The sequence below is a fragment of the Coturnix japonica genome, chromosome 2 (genome assembly GCF_054131305.1).
Source record: "Coturnix japonica strain WE chromosome 2, WE-NBRP24, whole genome shotgun sequence".
NCBI lineage: Eukaryota > Metazoa > Chordata > Aves > Galliformes > Phasianidae > Coturnix > Coturnix japonica.
Window position 1 is genome coordinate 18826009 of NC_140664.1, and position 15902 is coordinate 18841910.

Below are 15902 nucleotides of genomic sequence, written 5' to 3' on the forward strand. Positions count from 1 at the left end.
GCCAAAACAGATGTTAAGAGATGGGACCCATGTAGTTCCTTATTACTGGCAAGTATTGGTGAGTAGGTTGCTGTTTCACCATAGGTTATGTTTGTCCTTCTCAGCAATGCCCTCACAAGGAGATAAGGTTGCACACCCAGTGAAGCAGTAGGAATGAGAGGAGCTGAAGTCTGTGCTGTGTGGTCTGTTATCTCTGCATGACCAGCCTGGGGTCGCAAACCATATGTGGGAGCCACTAGTGCACAACACAGAGCATATTTTCTTCATGAAAAATGTTATGGGAGTAACTTCCCTTGTTTGGTAGGGTTTTTTTTTGTCAATCTGTTGGCTTTAGATTTTTTTGTAAACAAGGAAGAATTAGGATCTGAGGCTTGAGGCAACTTTGTGGCGTATGAAGGAAGAATGCTGAAAGTCAAGAAGAGTAAGAGGAAAGATTTACAGAAAGAGCTTAACTGCTTCCTTAGAAATTGCAGATGTTTCTGAGGAAAACTGGGCAGACGTGGATGCACTCCAGGCAAGAACAGTTTCAGCGGAAAATGTTTTCGTTTTCATTCTTCCAAACACAGATATGTGAGTGTCATCTTACTGCAGCTCTTGAAATGAGCAAAACATTCCCAGCTTTGTAAGAAGAAGCGTAGAAGAACTGGAGCTTTTCCTCTTGGCTAAAACAGGCAATGATAAGGAACTGAAACGATAAGGTTTTTATTTTGAAAGTTATTTGTAACATCATTTCAGATGTTTATTTGTACTGGGGCTCCGTTTCTGAAATGCTCGTGTGTGGCAGAAGTAGTGTCTGGTTCTGACTCGACACACAGAGTAAGTTTAGAATGTCAGGTTCTAAATTAAGTATCAGAATATGTGATTTCCCTGTCTATTTTTTACGTTCGGGTATTATATCAGGAGTCCTTTCAGCTGCTTTACGTTACCCAAAGACAAGTTCAAATAAGGCTCTTCAGTTATTTATTCTCTGCTTTCTGGGTTTTGCTTGCTGGTAATTTTTGTCATTTGAATCTCAGTCTCTCTCTCAGTGCACAAAAGAGATTGCTGTCAGTACTTACAGCTGAATCTGCCTGCAATCCCTGGTTGGGATTTATCCCATGGCTTAAGTTATGCAAGCATAAATTAGACACAGCCAGAGCAGGGAACATGGAACAGGCAGCTCACAGCTTCAGCTTCTCTGTGTGTTACAGCCTCTGCTCATCCATTCTGGTTACTGAGAGCGCTGTGTCAGGTCAGGCATTTCCTTTCTGCTTGCCTAGGAAAGGAAATGGACTTTTTATGGATGGAAACTCTTTACAGAATGGAAATGAAGTCTTTATTCCTACTACAGAGCCAGATGCCGGGTTGTCTGGTTATAGTATTGTTACATTATCAGCATTTTCTCTCACACTCATCTTGGTTAATGTCTACCTTAAAAGGTTTTTGAAACTGTTGTTCCATTTCATTTTCTTAGGTTTCCTAAAGCGTTTCATCTTTAGGACAAGTTAATATTTAAATTGTTCATTTGCCTAAAACAAATTTGTTACTTCTGATGTTCCAGCATGTACAAATAGGTCCATCACTGAGGAGCAGCCATATGTATTATGGAGCACTAGTATAGAAATAGTCATCAAGAAGGTGGAATAACAGCATCACTGCTGCTTTCTTACAGTCTTGGGGATGCCAGGATCTGCATCAAAGGGAACAGTTCTGGAATCTCTGATTTTTTTAACGTTTTTCTTTGTTATGGAAATCTCATGCCATGAGGCTGTTGTGTCTGGCTTGCAGTTTTGCTACAAATGCTGTCAGAGCAATCTCCCTTGTGTTATTCTGATGCTCCTGTTTCTGCCCAACATGCTGATGAGTGTGACAAGTTAAACAGAAGATGGGTCATGTTTTTTTGAGTGGCAGAAAACATCTATTACTTAGAATTAGTTCTTTATCTAGACCTTTTGTTCTTTGGATTCCTCTTTCCCTTAAAACCTTGGTGGAAATTTGCATTCCACAGTGAGTCAGCACGGCCTGCTGGATGGAGCAGAAGGAAGAACTGGGAGTTATAAATCCAAGCACTTGCTGTGTGGCCTTAGAAAACTTATTTAACCTGTGCTTCCCCACCAGTAAAATCAGTGTAGTGAATAAATCTTCAGAGTGATGTTGTCATTGATATGTGTAAAGCTGCAATACTGGTAGCTCATAGGCTTTTACTATCATTTACTCAGCGTAATTGTATTAAGTGTATCCAATATATGCTAAGCGTAGTCTAATGACAAAGGAGTATTTATTCCTTGATATATCATTTATTAAGCTCATTGTTGCTTCCTGTTATTTCCTTAGTGCTCTTAGGCACGCATGAATTGCAGACAAAAGCTCTGATCTTCTGTCATCAAGGGATACTTCTGCACCAGTGCGTGAAATGCTATTGGTTTTGGTGGCCAAGGGCAACATCAGGTGATGTCCAGAGGTGATTTAGATTCAGAATCATGGTAAAGTACAGAAGGAGCCTGTTTTCAGATAGATGCAACAGAAATGAAGAAATATGGAAATACAGAAGTTAACCAGGTGTCTGGAGTTTCCTGAAGTCTTTAAGAAACCCATTCTTGAGGTCAGTGCCTCTGGCTTGGCTTCAGAGTAGGCAGAGTAGGAAGGGTTGTGACCAAGGCATTTCCCTTTTTTCTTTCTGGTGGATGTAGGAGATCTCACTTCCCTGTTGAGCAAGGAATCAGTTTTCATTCTGGAAACGAGTCTGGCAGCAGCAGGATGTATGAGCTATGGGATCAGAGCTTTGGAAAGTCTTTAGTGACATTTCTCCATTCTTAGCACATCATTTAATGACAGCACTTGGTGGCCAGGTCCTAAATCCAGCACCCGGTCTCAGAAGTCTGGTGAGACATTGCATATCTGTGGGCATGAAGCTAGGGGGGTGCTCTCGAGCCACGTCTTGGACTACTTGTGGAGCTGCTTTTCTCAGTGATCCAATCCCATGGTTATCCTAACTTCCACAGAGTAACATTAATTTTTAAAAGGGAGCTTCTTTCCTTACTACCACTGTACATGGTGTTGGGCTGTGGGAACAAAATGCAGAGCTGCTCTACTAAAAGCTGCCTGGAGACTTTGCCTTGGTTTTGGTGGGGCTTTTCATGCATTGCTGGAGAGACACATCTGCCAAAGAAGCAGCCAGGCTAAACAGTGTTCTCAAAGCTAGCAGAAGTATAAGTCAAACAGTCTTGGAGGTCCTGTGAAAGCTTGGTTGTTTCTGTTTCCTTTTGTGTTGTGGTTAATAAAATGTCCTTTGCCACAGATTTTATTGCTTGCAGAAAGGTCAAATATGAACAAACTGGACAACTCTCGTTGGGTGTTTATATCTTAGCCCCCACTGGCCACATTGACATCTAAGTTATCTATTGCTTCTTGATTGTTAAGCTGAAAAATAAAAACCATTTGGATTTTAGGAAGCTTTCTCTCTCTGCAGTCAAAGGTTTGTCTTCTTTTAGAGCAGCTGTATGCTTTGCATTCCCTTACTTGGCTGCTTGCTCATCTTTCATGAGGATAAACATAGAGTTTGAGGGAATTTCCCAGGTGGAAACTCCCTGTTCTTTATGTGAGCGCTGTGTGATGTGTTAACAGTCTGCAGCAGCCATTTCACTTTGCCTTCGATCCAGTATCATTTCTGTTAGCTTCGTTGTCATTCTAGGAGACAATAAATGAATAAATAGAAGCTGAAAAGAGAACTTACTGATCCCTTATTAGTTGTCCAGATTCCAGCCTCACTCCACACTGTAAACCCACAGTAACTCCACTGGAGCGATGCCATTATCCAGTCTTCAACTATGGAATTACCTGTCCTCATCGTGATGAGGCCCACTAAACACAGATATCCAGTGCAGATTGACAATGCTTTCTAATGAACAAAACCATCTCGGTATGAATTACGGGCAACTCACCAACAACTTGCAGTCCATAAAAATACTTCTGGATAGAAGTTGCTCATCAGTTCATTGGAGATATTTCCATGCTTTAGCTGGGCAGCTAACTTAGAACAAGTTACTTATTCAGCATGTTTTGTGATAGCACTTCTGTGGATTTAAATATCTCAGTGTAATTTATGACAGAAACATGGAAGTTTGGGAATCCTGAATGGTAGTTACTCTGGGAATAGGAAGAGATGGATAAAATGAGTTATATTACCTTAAATGCTGCCCCTTGCAGACTATAAGCTTCTTAAAACCCCTAAAGTTTAGGTTCCTCTTCTAAAGCAAAGATTGCTTTGAGTGCTTACGATGGTAAAGCTTGCTTGTCAAGATGGGCATTGCAAAAGATCATTCTTAATGTGTGGGACTTGGCTACTCACTCTTAAGTGATGAGTCTAGCTAAATTAAATATTGATTAAAACGCTCTGCTTGCAATGCCTCTAGCTTTAAACTCAGCATGTGTTGTCTTTGTATTGCAAAAATAAAGCTGGAGTTTTAATAACGGAGTGATTTGAAGACCAAGTACTGAAAGTATGTTGGAAAGCAAATGAAGGCAAAGCCAGCGCTCAATAGGGATGGGAGAGTGGGTGAGCTGCCTCACAGGAGTAGAAAATGGAAAATCTGAACAGACTAAACTGGATGTGTCTTTCCATATTTATACCGAGTAATGTGATTCAGGCAAGGAAAAGCAAGGAAATGGCTCCTGTTCTAGCTGATGGCAGTGCAGTTTTTATGGATTACCCCGAGTGCTTCTGTCGGTGGATGTATGCAGTGTGCTCCTAGAGTTATGCAGCAGAAATGCTGTGGATCAAAGTCATTCTATTGAGCTTTTGGATCGTAAAATAAAGTGAAATAGTAAGAATTCCTGTGGCTTCCTTAACTCCTGAGCAGCAGAACTGAATCCTATACTCCAGAACTGGCTGAAGTATTCAAATCTTAACTGGACAAGGTCCTGAGGCACCTGATTTCAATTGAACTTGCTTAGAGTGGGAGGAGAGATGAGAATATTTCCAAGGTCTCTTCCAAACTAAAAGACTCTGATTCTAAAGGGAAGGGCTGCTAAGGGAAAGTACAGCCCTGCTGCAAGTTGTTATTGCTGATGTGAAACCAACCTACCAACTGAGAGGGATGTGAAATGCTTTTCATGCCATCCTACGTAAGCAGTTAGGATTTTACAATTTTTATGTCCTTGTAGTAGGCCAACAACAAGGCCTTGCTGGGTTTTGTCTGGCTTGGCTTCTGTTTTTCTAAACAGTCATGAGAAAAGATCAGCTGTTTGTCTGGTTATCAAGTATTGTACCTGAACCTGGAGCTGTTCCATCTAAGAAGGGTGCCCTGATCTTCAGACCTGAAAGCCTGTCCCTGCTTTCCCTGGCATAGCATATATTTTATCAAGAAAACATAGCTCCAGAAAGGGAAAGTAAGACATTTCTGTGGGAAGATAATTTAGTTAGAATTGTCTGACCAAGTCTACGTGGTCCCCACAGTGCAGAACCACACCACAATTTTAGAACAAAAAATGAAGAAAAAGCTCCCTCAAATTGCAACTGCTGTATTTCTGAAAAAGAAGGAATTTCTGAAGACAGAAAACTAATTACTGGGGTCAGAAGTTGACCATTATCTTAAGATTAACACCTTTGAAATGCGAAATATGTCCCTAGACAGATTGTGATCATAGATGATAGAGCTTTGCTTCTTTGTCTCCTGCAGTAATGATGCATTTGATCTGGGAACCAGTGACTTTCCACAGTAACAAGTAAGAATGAGACTTCAGGCTTTCAGCTCGTGTGGTCCTCAGGCATTTTGTGACTGGGGTGCTTTAATCTGAGGCAACAGAGGCAGCGATAACTACAGTTTTGGAGTAGATTGTGAGCAGCTAACAAGAACGATGTCTGGATGCCTACCTGTGCCACCTGGTGTAGGGAACCTGCCTTGGCAGGGGAGTTGGACTCGACGATCTCTGGAGGTCCCTTCCAACCCCTACAGTTCTGTGATTTCACTGATATCATGGCACTTACCTTCTTTGTATCACTCAAAGCTTGCAAAGAGATGTAAATCTGTCCTGAATAATCCATTAAATCCTTGGCTGCTCATTCTTTGACACCCCTTTTGCCAGAAACAGCTAAAAACTGCTCTCAACTGCATAATACTGTCTAGGACTTCTTCCTGTAAGGAAAGTCTGAAGAAGCAAATGGGAGTGAAAAACAGGTCATTCTTCGTGCCTCTCCTTCACTTAAATCTAGACTGCATTCAGCTGCAAATCTAGTATTTTCTTTCCATTTTGATATTCTCTTGCAGTCATAAACTCTTCAGGACAGGTGTTGTTTCTGCCTGAGAGATGAGTACCTATCACTGCAGGTTTCTGGCCACTGGGCACTACCACATGGAGTAATACGTACCACCAGACATCCAGATGTAGGTACAGCCATACTGTGAATAATGGTGATAGCAAAATGAGAACCAGGAGGAAAAACTATTTTAATGCTGCAAGTAATCACAGTGCATGTAGGGAGAGTGTGTGGAGCAGTAAAAGCCACACTACCTTGCTGTCTGTTAGCTCTCACTGTGGAGCCATGTTGTCTTGAATGTTACCAAGACTTTTTATCCAGCTTGCAGATCATTGGGTGAACACAGGCTATGCTGAAAGAACCTTGGGCCAGATGGTTGAAGCCACTCCTTTCTCCATCAACCAGCTGCAGAAAGAGCCAGCAAGGATTGGCAAAGTGCCTCCTACATAATCTCTGCTGTTAAAATGTCACTGGAAGGACAAATAGACTGACTTGTAGCTGGTTGCTATTTGGGTGAGGCCAGAAACTGCCCTTTGTCATCACAGGCACATTTGGGATTTTCCAAAGAATTTAAGAATGCTTGGCTTCCCACAGCCGTCTTGGGAACCCCGGGAAATCTTTGGCTGCAACATATGTGAGGTCTTCATTCTGGTCCTGTTCCAACATAGGCTCGAGACTGTAGGGCTGAAGCACAGAAGCCCCTGGAGCTGTGGCTCTGTAAGAGGTGTCAGGACTCCTCGCAGCCTTCCACTCAGCTCCACCAAAACTGACAGAGAAATGATTGTTTGCTGAACCTGTGAACTCTTAGACCATAAGAAGGAGCTTTTAAAATGTTCCCCATGCCTTTTTTCCTCCTCAGGTTCACCCTGGCTCCATCCCAGCCACGTGGCACAGATGATGAGCAGGCTCCATCTTTCACCCCCCCCGCCTTCACTTAAAGAGACCGATGCTGGCAGCCTGCAGCAATGCAGCCATTGGGTTTTGGGGCTGCTCTTCTCTGGTGCTTGTGTTCTGAATGTACAGCTCTGAGGAGACTGCTCCAGACCCACGTGGCAACAGGACAGGCTCATCCAAAGGGATCTGACTGACAGCTTTCCATCCCCCCACTATCTGTGTTTCCTCATTCTCTTTTTATAAATCTTTAGACTTTGAAGGAAAGTTTATGCACAGTTTAGGGAGTGTCATTTGTTACACTATAAGCCTTAATAAATAGTGTTATCTCACAGTGATAAGACCAGAGTTTCTGATAAGCCCATGGCAATGAACGCGAGAAGTCTCATAAAACAACAAGGCTTTCTTGGAGCTCCAAGCCAGAGGACCCTGCAGCCAAGGTGCCATGCATTTGAACCACCAGCTGTGCCTCTGTGACACTCATCATCAGGGGTTTATTTTATACAGTTATTGTGTCCCATGGCCTAATTTCACATCTTTGTAACCCTGCGGTCTTCACCTGAGAAGATGGACCTGAGAAGGTCCGTGTCACCTAAGAACAGTACCTCTGTATTATCAAGTGTCCGGTACTGCAAGAGATGGTCCTATTTCAAGTGTAACATTTTCCAGCTTCCACTCATTTGCAAGGCAGCCCCATCATGTTACTTTACATTCCGTACCTCTAACTATGGGACAGTGTGAGGTCCAGCTGCATGGGCTGTTCTTCAGCTCGTGTGTGGAAATCTTCAGCTCTTCAAAATGTTAATGAATAGCATATAACATTTTGATGTGCAGTCTTGCTTTTGTAAGACAGGTTGGAATGTTCTTAAGTTTGCAGTCTTTCTTACAGTGCCGATATTCCTAGAGGAGGAGGCAGATTTAATCTTTGCAAAGAGGACTTTCAGGCTTCTAATGACTGGGTGCTGTAACTTGTGTGGAGAGAGAGGCTTGATGGTGTCCTGGAGCACTTAGCTGCAAACTTACCAAAACTCAACTATGTGATCAGTTCCAATGTGCCCAAATGCACCAGCATCCACCCAGTGCAACTTCCTTCTTCTTCATTTTCATTAATCATGGCTAACAAGGATGCACATACCACACCGGATTTACTCACAGGACTATTACTGCTTTCTGTCAAAGTGCTGGCCACAGGGAGGGACCCTCCAGGCAGAAGAAAAGCTAACAATAAACAGGTTTTGTCTTTTTTAATGTAATCCCTTTCATTTATAAAGAATGTGAAAAGTCTGTTTCTTTTAGAGGAGAAATAATGAAACAGGAGTGACAGCATCTTGGATCTGGGAACAAAGACATTATCCTTCAGCCAAAAGTCTGTACTGGGGTGGGGGAATTTTCTTCCCATGAAGACATCTATGTTTGTCTGCACTTACTTGCTATCTTTTTTCTCTGCTATGTCTGCGCATCGTTTGCAAAAGCCACCAGTGATAGCGGAGTTTACATTTAGTAAAATCACTTCAAATGGTGACACCTGTGGACCACAGAGGGTGGTGGCAGGGAGAGGGGTGATGTGCCCATTGGCAGCACCTTTTCCAGCCTTTCTGAATCTATTTTCTGAAGGATGGAAAAACACATCACTGATTCCCTTCAGGTTAGTTCAGTTCTTGTTGGGGTGTGAATGTGGTTATACGTGGGTGTGGCATTGTGCGTATATTTATCAAAACCAAATAACACCAGGAAACTATTTACAACTTCTAACTGCTCTTGCAATCTCTTCTGTGGAAGCAAAGTTTTCACATGAATATTTCTTGCATTAGAGGTGAAATCAGATCCCTGTCCCGCACTTGCTGTGTTTGGAGTGTGTCCAAGAGCTCTTAAAAAAGGCATTCCAGCTGGAATATGTCATGGACTATTCTCGCTCCCAGCTCCGATGGGTTTCCAGCAGAGAGCTGGAATTCAGACCTCCTGGTCACACACAAGAGTGGCTGCATTTGGGGGGTTCACGTTACCATTGAGAGAAAATAAATGCCAAGGCAGGGCCAATATCACATGAAGGTGGCAGAGAGAAACAAGCACACACCATGTGTTGTGCATAAAGAGCTCAGCAAATCTACATCTCTGCAAGTGTACGTTTAATGCTGGCCAGAGCTTAGGTCAGTGCAATCATTAGCCAGGATTTACACATCTGCACTTCTACTAAAACATGGTTTTTATTTCTTTAAAAGGCAAAATCCCCACAGCAGAATGGGCTGCTTGAAAAGTACGGTGAAAAGCAAAGAGAAAAAGAAGCATCAGAGCTCAGATGAGCATTAGATCATGGAAAACTCCTCAAGGCAGAGCATTACAGGCAGAGTCCTCTCCATTCATCTTCTGGTCAGCCCACCTCCCTTAGATGGGACAATCCTGCTGTAAGGAGAAAGTGCAAACATGCATTTTTCTGAGCTAGAGATATTATCTTTTTAGGTTGTTTCTTTCACAGCTCTGTTTTAAACCAAGCAGAACCGCTCCCTCCCTGCAAATATTCCCTACTTCCGTTGGTCTTGTGTCAAACTAACCCTGGAATATGTCGGAGAGATCACGTTAAAATGGTTCTGTTTTTGCCTGGTGGCCGTCGTGAATATTAACATACTAAATAGAACAGGCTGTGATAATAAGAATGTTGATCTCTCTGGCTGTGAAAAAAGCAACATGATGTGAATTTCACTGGTATTTAATCTGCAAACTGAATTGCACCTACTTAGGGAGGGAAAAAAAACAGCAGTACTCATATTGATGAGAATTTCTGCTTATTAATGATTCAAAACATACAGTTCCTAGGCGCTGTAAACAAGTCCAGTATTCTGTATACTAATCCATAACCATTATCATATGTAGGGAACAAGAAGTTACTTACAAACAGATGTTTCTTCTGCCAAACCCATTCATTTAATGCACATTTTACTTTCCAAGTCCTTGTTAGCAGCTTTCTGTGGTAGGCGGATTACATGAAAGGATGGAAAAGCGTGATTCCTGTGCCTGCAAAGAAGCAATGTCTTCATGTTTGTTCTGCAGTCTTTTCCATCTTGCCTTGCAGTGGAAGAGTTATTCGTCTTGCACAAGCTCTCATTGCCCTGGAGGGCACTCAGCTTTGTTTCCAGCTGCTGTGAGGCACTAGGAGAAGCCAAACTTGTTCTGTTACCAGAGAGCTGCATCATTAAAGGTGCTCTGTGGTCCAACCAGTCATGGAAACTGGCATTCAGGTATGCTATGCTTAGAGAGGGCAATTACCTTGCCATAAGTTACGGGTGAGCTTTCAGGGAATTATATGCCAAAAGCTAAGTGTGAAGGAAGAATTACTGCTCAGAGCATGACTAACTTCAAAGTTAATTTATGTTTCTCAGAGGCTGGTTCAGTTGGGTTTTCAGTATCTCCATTATGGAGATCCCACCAATTCTCACCAAGTAGTGAAACCTCCACCCTTAGTGATACTCAAAACCCAACTGGACAAGGCCCTTGGCAATCTGCTTTGAGCAGGGCTGGGCTGGTGGCAAATGCTCTAAAGGTGCCTTCAAGCCTCAACTGTTCTGTGAAAAAAGAGGGAAAAGGCATCCTGGATACTGTTACAAAATACTATATTAAAATCCCACATTAAAGTTGTGCATGATTTGAAAAGAAATCAGTGCGGTCCAAAAAGGTCATTTTGCTTCTCAGTAGGAATATTAAGGATGCTATCAGAGGTATTAAGTTAATGATTAAAATATTGAGAAGCTTACCCAACAAGAAAGCTCATAAAACACGGCAAGTCAACAATATGACAGAAATTAAAAGGGCTAAAATAGAATGTGCACTGAGCCATGCAAGGACTGATAGTAAATAGTTCTGTATATAGCAAAGACAGGAAGCCAAGTGCTTTGATGGCAGATGTGTAAAAGGGCACTCAGGAATGACAAAGAAACAGCAGAAATGCTCAGTGTGCTTTACGTGCCAGTCTGTTTTGCTGGGGACATCACGGAGAGTCCCAAACCCAACACATGGTTTACAGCAATCCATCAGAGTAGATAAGTAAGCCAGCAGGACCAGGCACCATTTAGATGATAGTTCAAATGTGAAGCTGCCGAACTGCTGGCCTAGGTGTGTGAGCTGTCATTACAAGCAGCCCTTGCTCTGCAGGAGACACAGATGCCAATGCAGCTGCTAGTTAGAGGGGAAATTGGGCAACAACAAGCTGGTGAGTTTGACTTGCATCCCTCCTCTCACAGCAGATACATAAGATTTCTAAACACACAAATAAACACGACTTCAAGGAAAAGTCAATACTATGTCTGCAAGGAGCAATCCTGCCTTATCAGTTTGCTGCAGTTCCCTGGGGAGGTGACTGGCTCACAGTCAAGTTTTTTTGTGTGTGCTGTTAGTAGACCCCTAGAGGAACTTGCTGCCACAGGGACCAGGATTATGCCTGCAATCTTGTCACATGACTGTGCCTAAGAGGCTCTGCAGATGGCCAAGCAACCTTATGGCTAAGCAGGAAGTCAAGGTTTTGCTCCATCACTCCCAAGCAAAGACCTGGTCCAGTCTGTGGGTGTGCTGTAGTGCTTGATCTTTCCTGAGAAGAAGCAGAGGTGCTGGGATCAACAGCAGGACTGAGGCAATTCCATTAGAACCACATATTTCCTTCTTCCCAACTTGCTCGAGTATCTTTTGCCATTATGCAGTTTGCAGTTGTGTCCTAAAGGAAATGATCTGTGTGCAATTTATGATCTTTATTGTGTATTAAAAAAGAGTGGGGGGAAATCTTTGTTTTCAGTTTACTTCCAAAACAGGGGTTTTTCAATTGTCTTTGGATATTTTTGCCTTGTTTTGTTTTTCTGGTTAATGTCATCATTCATCTTTCCTGTTTTCACTGTAGGACTTCTTAGATGGTTCACAGATGTGCACTGAAAAGTCTCTCACTGGAAATTGAAAGGTAGCATGCTGAATCCTGAATGCAAACAGTCTACACTGAGTTAGGTTATTGCTCACAGAAGCAGACTGAAAAGACTGGATCTTGCTGCTTTGGTTTCCCTTTTCCCTGGATTTTCTTGAGACTGCCTCCCAATACTTACGCAAAGCCCAAATAGGACTTTTACAATAACATCACAGCTCAGCTGGCAACCTTCCCCAGAACAAGTCTTTCCTCATCCCGTGTTTTTTCAGCCTTTTGCTAAACTCAGTGGAACCTTCTAATCAACACAATCTTTTTTTTTTTTTTCCTATAAGATTTTCCACTTAGAGCTTGTTGCACTGGTAAAGTTTCTTTTTGCTGTTTACAGCAAAGAACGAGGCCTTTTCTGCCAGCTGATCTGTAGAGACATTTCCCTGGTTCTCCTGTCAGCTGCTCTTCTCAGGATTCCCTTTGTACCCATTTCTCCACTTACACATGCACTCAAGATATAACCCCCTTTCAACTTTCCAGGTCTAAGCAGAGCAGTTTTTTCTACATCTACTCCAGATACTGAGAATCTTTGGAAATGCTGAGCCTTTATCTTTCCTAATTTGTGTATTTCCTAATTTGTTTCAGATAGAACATAGTCCATCAGTGGAAAGTCACAACCCTTTGGACCAAAAGTGGCAGCCCTATGCCATCTGGCCCCGTAAAATGGCATTCTCATCTGTTTCTACAAGTGTGTAGCATGTCATATATTTTTATAGAATCATAGAATGGTTTGGGTTGGAAGACACCTTAAAGATGTCTAGTTTCAACACCTTAACACTGGTAAGGACATCACCCACCAGCACCCCATCCAGCCTGGCCTTGAATGACCACACAGATGGGGCATCCACAGCTTCTCTGGGCAGCTTGTGCCAGGTCCACAGCACCTTCTCAGTGAAGAATTTCTTCCTTATATATAATCTAAACCTACACTGTTTTTTAGTTTCAAGCCATGACTCCTTGTTCTAATACTATGTTCTCTGAAAAAGAGACCTTCCTCATCTTTCTTGCAGGCTCTTTTTTAGGTACTGGAAGGCCACTGTAAGGTCTCTCTGCAGGTTTCTCTTCCCTAGTCTAAATAATCCTGACTCTCATCCTCTTTTTGTAGAAGTGCCCCATGCCCTCTGAGCATATTCAGGGCCATTTTCTGGACCCTCTCCAACAGCTCCATGCCCTTCTTGTGCTGGGAGACACAGGCCCTGCTCCAAATTGAGCCTCATGAGGGCAGAGCTGAGGGGGACAATCCCCTCCCTGACCACCCCTCTGTTGAATTAGCCCAGGATACAGTTGGCCTTCTGGGCTGCAAGCACACACTGCAAACTCATATTCTGTTTTCCATACACCATTTAATCATAGCATGTAGTAAAAAACACATGGCTGGAGAGTGAACTATTCACTGGAGACAGTGGTAGATAACCCCATATCTATTGTCCCACTGAGTGATAGAGTTAATCATGTTCCTGTGGAGAAGTTGTATGGCGATTCAGCAGAGAGAGGTGGCTGAGTATCAAGCATCTCTGGAAATTGTATCATGTTATTTTCATTAGTTTCCTACCTCAGTAAGCTGGGATTGACTGAATGCTCTGAGGGAGTTCAGAATGAGAACAGCTGAATCACAGCAGCCTCACTGCAGTGATCGAAGGCAACCACAAGCAGAAATCTGCATGAGTCATTCCAGAGAGGCCAGAGAAAAGGGTGGGTGTGCTGTGTACTAAAGTACATAGCTCTTCTGGGAATGTGAACTTCTCAGGAGCTTTTACTTTACTATTCTGGTGCAAATCTGAAGGGAATCTGCTGATTTATATGTCACTGTCATAGTCACAGGTGGGTTCTGCTGGGAACAACCAGTACAGCCCTGCATCTGCCATGTCCTTAGACTGACTTGTTATCTGCTCATCGATACGTGCAGGAAGGAACCACTCCAGAATAAAGGCACGGGGCTGAGCGGGCACAAAATGCTGACAGTGGCAGGACAGTGCTGGCTGGAGCTGCCTTGGAGATAGAAAGGCCCACTGCTGTCTAGGCACTGTCCCCTTGCTCCTGAAAAGGGATGCCCAGCCACAAGTGGGGTTTGGAGTCTCCATACTTAAACAGCATCGCTGCTGTGGATGGGAATGAGTGCCCAGCATGTTTGGTACACCATGGAGATGGCAGCAGCCCACTTTAAAGCCTTCTGATGACCAATGAACACATGTACGGCAAAACACATCAACTAACTGCTTCCCTCTAAGCACTGGATTACCAGTTGTTCCCAATGCAGAAAAAATATCTCCAGATAACTTTCTTCATTTCTAGGATCTCTGTGTCTTTATACAAAAACACAGCATCTGACAAGACACAAGAACTGGTTCTCCTTTACTTTTATTATAGCTTTTTAAACCACGTTATTAAATATAATATTTTTCCTTGTAATCTTATAGTATAGTATACCCTGCTCTTCAGGGTATTGTAGCACACATATTCCCACACTACTCTCGAGGTATAACCAGATTTACAAAGATAAGTCTTGCTTACTTACATCTTCCTACACCTGTACCTATAAAAGGTATGTAAGAACGCAAGGATTGAATACACTAATATTGTAAATGCAAAACCAAAGGATATTCTTTGCAGAAAGAAACCATGGTGACAGATGAAAGGACATAGAATGGCAGTATGTACGTGTACATATAAATACTGCATCTTCCTGTGTCAGAGTGTGCTGTTACTGAGCTGGGAAACTAAAATCAGCAAGAAATAATCACGTGACCTTAAAGACTATGAGATTTGTTAAAAGTTGGTATGTAGGGAGTTCTTGGTCTTTCACTTTTTCAGTGTTCAGGTCCTGCTCTAGTGTGTACTTCCAAGCTGGAAACAAAAAACAACAGAAAACACCAATGAAACAAAGCAAAGCAGAGCAAAACAAAACAAAAAAGCATCATTGAGATTCCTGTATAATCAAAACAGGGCCTGCAAAGACACCGTCTAACAAGAGCCATGCACTGAGACTGTGAGAGCTGGCAGCAGTGAACCTGTCACAATTAAGGATAGCATTTTTTCCAGATAGGATAAACATCATTTGTCACTTCATAAGCCTTAGGATTTAAAAATGGAACTAAAAGTATTTCCTTTACTCCTCCCGATGCAGCTGATGTTGCTTCATCTTCTGACATTGCAAGTATTTGTAGACATCACCAAACTAAATTAAAAGCCTCCTGCCTTTCTGCTCCTTTCCCTTATTCCCCAGTTTTGAAACTGTTTTCTCCAGCACTGATGTACAGCTTTGCTGCTGATTGGTTCAACAGCAGGAACGTGATGAGGGGAAGTTTGGACATGAGGGTGTTTGAGGCTGTGTCCTCACCTTCTACCTGGAACCCTTCTGCTTACTGTCCTGCACGGCCATTAGCACCCACCTCCCCCGACCTTGGCTCTGCCCCCCCCCCCCGCCCCAGCTGCTCAGCCAACAAAGTGGAGCAAAGCAGAAACTGCAGCAAAGGGCTGTGACTAATTAAGATGTTATCTCATGAGCAGATTGAAATGAAGGTGCCTGGGAAGAGAATACAAAAATCCTAAGTAGCTGTAAAGTGGCTCTTTTTGCCAACCTTATGGCAGGCACCCCTTAATAACTCACAGCTGTGCATATTTGAACTTCATCTTGCACCAGCTAATGTATTATTGACGTTCTCATTACTGGCAGTAGAGCTGCAGAAAGGACAGTGATATCTGCTCTAACTGATGGGAGGGGTGTTGGGTAGGGCTCCCACTTGTTGCAGGGCACAGGCCCTGTACTGGGAGAGATGTGTAAGGGGGGGAGGAGGTGGGAGAGCAGCTGAGTTGGGAGACTTTGGAAACCTG

General features: G+C 42.9%; 2 long non-coding RNA genes across 2 annotated transcripts; one reads left to right on the forward strand and one right to left on the reverse strand.

Annotated features, from left to right (window-relative positions):
* Positions 1 to 446: 446 nt before the first annotated feature.
* On the forward strand, positions 447 to 7467 carry LOC146761717 (uncharacterized). Its single transcript, XR_014943315.1, has 2 exons — positions 447 to 570; positions 7095 to 7467. It is a non-coding gene; the product is annotated as an uncharacterized LOC146761717 (long non-coding RNA).
* Positions 7468 to 9311: 1844 nt separating this feature from the next.
* Positions 9312 to 10195, reverse strand: LOC146761718 (uncharacterized). Its single transcript, XR_014943314.1, has 2 exons — positions 10014 to 10195; positions 9312 to 9526 (listed from the first exon to the last, which is right to left on the reverse strand). It is a non-coding gene; the product is annotated as an uncharacterized LOC146761718 (long non-coding RNA).
* Positions 10196 to 15902: the final 5707 nt, after the last annotated feature.